This window comes from Argiope bruennichi, chromosome 3 (assembly GCF_947563725.1).
Source record: "Argiope bruennichi chromosome 3, qqArgBrue1.1, whole genome shotgun sequence".
Taxonomy (NCBI): Eukaryota; Metazoa; Arthropoda; class Arachnida; order Araneae; family Araneidae; genus Argiope; species Argiope bruennichi.
This window is the reverse complement of record NC_079153.1, coordinates 107,797,261-107,804,643: the sequence shown is the minus strand read 5'-3', so window position 1 is coordinate 107,804,643 and position 7,383 is coordinate 107,797,261.

The following is a 7,383-nucleotide window of genomic DNA, read 5'->3' as shown; positions in this document are numbered from 1 at the left end:
AGGTGGGGGATCTGACTCCTCCCATCGATGACGGGACGTACTCCCTTCGGGGAGGATTGTACCATGGCCGGTGATGGCCCTTAGGACTCGACCACAGTTCCCGCCAGTTTGCTATTGCGGCGGTCCGGTCATTCAGCCTTATGGTTTAAATCCGTGTTCCTTCGTGGCGGGTCGGAGAGTCAGATGATTGACTAATCTAGATATATTAATATATCCTGTGAAAACTCTACATATTACAGACATTGTGTTGGGTTTTTTTTGGGGGGGGGGGCGCAAGAAGCCATGGTTGGCTATACTACGCCACACAGACATTGGGTAAAAGGCGTCTACAAAATTTATTTGGGTGAAAAGTCACAAAGTTTTGCGTCTGTGTTCACGTATCATCAAAATCCGCCATTAACACATCAACTGACGCGTTGTTACCCTGTGGTTCACACTTAATATCTAATTATGACGCAGCATTTAATTAGATAACCCATTTTCTACTATAGTTAAAAGATAGCAAAGAATAAGTCATCTAATTAGATAAACGGTCCGAATGTGATGCATGACTTTTGTCAAGGAAAGTGCAAAAACGTTGAATGTCATGGGGTCACTTTTGACCGGAATTGAATTTCTTCATAGCGCCAAGGGAGTCACTCGTGAATGGTGTAGCCGAAATTACTTAAAACTCATAATTAAGTAAATTTCCATGGTTTCAAATTTTTCAGAATTATCTTCGAAGTGGAGAAATTTATACAATATATAACATACAAATTAACAAATGACTGCATATAGCACCATGATCGTCATCGGTGACCCCAAAATTAATTAAAATAAAATATACAAAATAATTTGTCTGTTGTAATTAATATTTCATTAAAGTATTCAAATGTATAATGAGAAATTCATGTTTGCTAAATAGGCCAGCCATGTGAAATTAGCATGGTATTGAACGTGTTAAATAGAAAACGTTATGATTTTGGAAAGCATAAATATATAAACATAATGTCTTTGAAAAAAGCTCTCCATCCCTTTCTGCTATATCCTGTTTCATATCTATGCGCTTTGTTAGAGGTTTGTGAGTTTGACTAATCGTATTCGAACTTTTTCCTATTCTGCCTTGTAGTATAGCCGTTTTTTATTTTGTAATTCATTTATTTCAATACTTAATTAGTTAGTCACTATCTTTAATTTTGTCCTCCAGTTCAATCACAGATTTTTCTAACGATTCTTGATAATTATATCACCGAAATATTCAATAAAATTATTCCTTATTTATAATTATATAGCAGCAACAAGTGCCATTTCCTTATTTGATTTGTAGTAGTCACCATACAATATTAAATTCCTTACTTTTTATCATAATATTAATCATTGCAAATAGCTTTTTTCAAAAACTGAGTTTGACTTTTTCAAAAACTGACATTCCGGTCATTTATAATTTATCCTTATATAAATCTTATACCCATCAAACCTCTTAACTGTTTTTGACGAGTATACTCGCCATGGAAAAAGTACAACATTTTGCGTTATGACAATTTTTATATTTATATAATTATTGTTTACTTATTATATTTATAATTAATTATTTATTATATATAAAATAATATATATGTTTATGACAATTTAGTTATACATTCTCCGAAGACGTCGTAAAAGTTAACTAGTTAGAATTCTACATAATTAATGCATTGTATACAAATTAAAACACAGTCAAAAAGGGCAGCTAAAAGCATCAACTTACCATATTAAAATGTTTATAATTTTACTAATTACGAAGCTTAGTCTCATAAAGAAAACCCGGATCTTCATGAATAAATTTGCACTTTTTTTAAAGGCTACCGACAATCCATTCATAAAAGTACGAATGGTAAAAATGCTCATGATCGGGCGAATATCATTTAGAAAGTCTGTGAAATCAAAATTGTTCGGAAGATTTGAATGAGGAAATGTTTCGAACAATTTTGCTATGCACTTCCTAAGAGAAATCTTTCGAACCTAGAGACGGCGGTTGAATAACGATACTTTGTTAGTGAGGGTCTTCTCAATTTGGAACCAATATGGCGTACCAATCTGAACCATAAGAATCAAAGATGGAAGACGGGCTCTCCCATATTTTGTCTAATTTTTTTTCAACATGGAGGGATCAGTTATTCTTATAAAGCAAGTTTTTATTGAGTGTATTATGGTAGCAAAAATAATAATAATAATAATAATAATTCTTAATGTATTTTCTGCCACAACTCACGTCTGATATCCGGGTCATCTATCTAGTTAGATGCCCCTTCTTAGCTATTTCTTAACTATAGTAGAGAAGGGGCCATCTAATTAGATAGATGGTTTGGTACAATTATATATTATCTGTAAAACACGGGCGCGTAATGTGGCAGTCAATGTGTTAAATACATACATTATTTTAGAGGAAAGGTCAGATGCGGATTTCAAATTAGGGAGCAGCCTAGGACCACTAGACAGTGAAAAATCGCAAGTGGATCAATTAAAAAACTTTTTGATTCTAGTAATCAAATAAATAAATTTGCAATATTTACAGATTAAGTAGATTATAAAATAATTATATAATGTTAGGATAATAGTAACATTTTATCAAGTATAATTATTTGGGTCCCTATATATTTCTTATTTTTTTTTCAACTCTTGGATATGTATATTATTTTAGAGGAAAAAGGAGACGAAACTATATTTTCTTGCTTTCAGTTTGTTATTAAAATATTTATTGGCACTAAAAGTCTGCCTCAGAAATATTGCTTGCAAATGTGAATGAAATCATAATAAATAAAGATAAATTCATTTTCGATAAATTAATAAAATAAACGAAGATTAATCTATTTACACCACTTATGTATTCAAAATACAGTGGCTCCCAAAATTGAGTATACACTATACTCTTTCTTCTTTAATTTTATTCTTTTTGATCTTAACATTCCTATTTATGGCTAATATTTATAAGAACGACAAAATATACATTAACAAAAGTATTACGATAAAAAACAAAACGGAGGAGTCAATAATATTTTTATTACAGTGATTTTTATGTCAAAGTTACAAATTCCAAAGTCGCAAAATTGAGTATATATCTAGCAAAATCTGTCAACAAAAATAGAAAAAGATAAATTAATATTTTGTTGCATATCCTTTTGCATTTAGAAGAGCTTGTAAACGGTGTGGCATTGAGTTGACAAGAGTTTGAGTTGTTTCGCCGGATATTTTCGACCATTCTTCTTGTAATACTCTTTTTAAGTGTTCCTTGCTCCTAATATCGTGTTTTTGAACTGATTTTCCTGATTGTGCCCACAAAATTTCAATCACATTGAGATCTGGAGATTGATGAGGGGTGTTTAATTGCATTTTACAATTATACAACAATTATAACTTATTTTATGTTTGTTCGGGTTATTATTTTGGGTATATTATTGGTATTGGGTTCGGGTTATTATTACTGTATGTTTCGGGTTATTATTACTGTATGTTTCGGGTTATTATTACTGTATGTTTCGGGTTATTATTACTGTATGTTTCGGGTTATTATTATATATTGGGTTATATATATATATATATATATTGGGTTATATATATATATACTGCGTTCAACATATTATATATTGTTGAACAGAAAACTTGACCCTAAACCCAAATACTGGGCACTTTGTTTTAAATTGTTCTTCAACATATCCAAATATTTAATTTTGTACATAATTCCATTAATGAAAACTAAATTTCCCACTCCTTTTGCAGACATACAGCCCCATACAAGAATTGAACCACCTCCATGCTTGACAAGAGGATTGGTGTTTTTAGGAAGAAGTTCAGAATTGGGCTTTCTCCAACTATAGCATCGACCATCACTACCAAAAACATTGAACTTACTTTCGTCACTGAATATTACTTGATTCCAGAAGTCAGGAGGCTTTGAAATATGACTTTTAGCAAATGAAATTCTTTTCTCTCGATTTAATTTGGAAATGAATGGTTTTGTGCTGGCTACGCGACCCTTATAATTTGCTTTACGGGTTACTCTGATTACTCTTCGAATTGTTTCTGCAAAAACACACTTTCCAATTGTTCTTGAAGTAGATGCAGTAATTTTTGTCGCACTCACCCTAGGATTGTTTGCTACCTTTCTAATAACTTTTCTCTTGGGCGTGGCACTGAGGATTTCTTTTCTTCCTCTTCCAAGTTTATTAGCAATTTGTCCATACATTTTATACTTCTGGATAATTTTTTGAACGCATTCGTGACTGCGTTGAATTTCCCTTGCAATTTCTCGCAGAGATTCAACATCTTCAGACAATCGAATAGCAAGTTTCCGAATTTCAACATTTGTTTCTTTTCTGGTGCGTTTTCGCTTGGAAATCAATGATTGCCAATTAAAGTAACAAAACCATTTTACTTATTCATTTGGAAATAAATAATGATAGTCAAGTCGCATATTTTATAAGGTGTATACTCAATTTTGTGACTTTGGAATTTGCAACTTTGACATAAAAATTACCGTAATAAAAATATTATTGATTCCTTCGTTTTGTTTTTTAGTCTAATATTTTTGTTAATGTATATTTTGTCGTTCTTATAAATATTAGCCATAAATAGGGATGTTACGATAAAAAAGAATAGCATTAAAGAAGAAGAAGTATACTGTATACTCAATTTTGGGAGCCACTGTATGTTGAGATGAGAAATTAAAGTATCTAGTCAATTGAAAGAAGAGCCTCATGATGTGCACTGCCTAAAGCCGCAAGAACTTAAATCCGCCGTAGTAAATGTACGCTCCTAAGACACGATACAGATCGCGTCATCTTCACACACAGAGAGAATTTGAACCTTGATTCCTTCGCATCCTGAAAAGATATTTCAAAATTGATCAAATTTTGAAGTTTACAGAGAATTTGGACCTCGAGTTATCAAATGATTTTAAATGGCATAGTGGAAAAATTCACTAACAGTTAAAGATGCTGTTGTTATTCTGAACTAATGATGGAATATGCTAGCCATGTGTGTAATCGTGCAAAAGATCATGTCGATTCCCCAATTTAACTACTCTATGGCGCCATGGCTACTATGTTCCCTTTGTGTTTTCATGGAAATTTTCTTCGAATTTTAAGCATCTAACAATTTGATGTAATTTAAAGAAGTTGCAGCCAATTCCAGCTTGAAATGAGATTTAAAAAAAAAGAAAAAGACGCTCTTTCTCAAATATTTGGTTTCAATGTCTCCTATTTTATATGGTGGAACGTTGAAGGTATACTTCTATAGCAACATTACGATGGGCTATACAAAGAATGGATTGTCTACATTTTGGGGTACAATCTTCAACTTCCAGACTCTTCCAAGTTATAAAACATATTATATAGACATATTATCCATTTTAGTCCTAGCCCTTCATTTGAATCATAATCGACCCTCGGTTTCATAAGGGATGCTATAGCTATGTATCACTATCCCCTTTGCCAATCCGACAGTCAGAAATCAATATTTTTCTGTTGAAGCCGACTATTTATCTCCTTTTATTTGAATATATCTTGTTCAACGACTTTTTAAAATCTGTTTGTGCTATAAATCGTTAATAAAAATGTTAACGGTTTTTAGAACCATAGTAAATGGAGATTTTATTTTTATTTTTCATGAATGTTTTATAACTGAATGAATAAATATGGATATGAAATAATGTACGTAAAAATATAAGTTTATATCTTTAAAAAAATTATATGATAGATTAAAGTAGTGCGCTAAAGTCACATCCCTACCCCTTCGTTTGAATCAAAATTGACCTTAGGTTTCATAAGGGATGCTGTAGCTATATATCACTATCACTATCCACTTTTTTTCAGCATAAAAATTTCGAGAATAAACCTGAACTTACTGCCGAGATGAAAGCTATAATATTTATTTCGTTCCTTTACTTCTCATTAGGGGCTAGCTAAGACCAATGCACACACCCAATTTTTGTAGCTTATTTAATTGTCCACTACCTCTGACCGGAAATGCATTGTTGGAATCATGTTCACTACTTGACAGCTATTAATCTACTTCACCCTGCATGTCGAATTGCTGCGTCACTGCAGTGAGGTTTCTATTATAGAAAAGCTGTCATTATTTATTCCAAACGTCTATGCGTATCATCCAGCTGCTGTCAACATAATTCTGTTGTATTTCCGATGCATGAGCAATATTACAGAAACAATAAATGATTCAAAAACTCGGATATGTGCTCTGGAATACTGTGTTACTATATAGAAAGAGGAAATCAGCTTATACTCTGCAATATATATATATATATATATATATATATATATATATATATATATATATATATATATATATATATATATATATATATAATCTTTTCGAGGGCATTTCAAATTAACGAAGGCTGTTGATGATTGATATTTGAAATGTAAACCGCTGAATAATTTTCTTCAATTTTTTTTTTTTTTAGCTATCTATTTGTATCGAACAATTTTTTTGTAATTTTTATTTTCTCTCATTTTGTAGGGTTAGGCATCATGTAGTAGTGAATAAGAAAATGGTTTTATACGACAATTCGTTTTTTATTTCTTTTGGGTAGTATATACCATACTACCACTCTATTATGTTAGTATGGTAGTTTTGGCCGTATTTCCGAGTGGAGAAATACATGCACATGGACTAATTATGCTTTTTCGCATCTAACCACTGCATCCAGATAATTGTCATGACTCCCCGATTATTTAAAGATCCGGATGACCTTCATAGCTATCTTCACTTGTATAGAAAAAAAATTCTTTAAATAATCCTCTTTAAAAAAGATAAAATTTACAATAGCGTAGAAATAATTAGATTAGATAATTTTGGATTCAATAAATCTTCCATTGATCACTGTAAAGTACCAGTGACTCTAAGTTTCTCCTACTTGTAAAGGAATTGTAATGAAAAACCACTTCGTATTTGTATTTTGATAAATTCATTTCCTCCATTAATACATATGACTATTTTACTATATCTGAATTTTAAAGAATATGTGAATTATTTTATCGCAGTTGAGGAACTTCTTTAAGCTTTAATGATATTCTTTAGTAATTTATTTTAGAAAAAAAAAAGAAGGAATTTAAAAAATTTCTCTTTTTTCTTTAAAAAAATTTTTGTAATAACATCAGTGTTTAAAATTAAGAGCAGAAACACTCTCAATAATGTTTTTCATAACAACTGGTTCAGATTAATGTTAACAGTTCATTATAATGGAATTATATAACACCAGCCACATATTTTGAGACAGTCAATAGAAATGTAACAGTGCAGTAAAACTTTCTAATACAAATAATTTTAAAGAAATGTGCTTCAACATGAGGAATCAAATCAGTTCAACTTCTCTTTTGTTAAGTGGCTTAAAGGTATACTCTTTAAAAT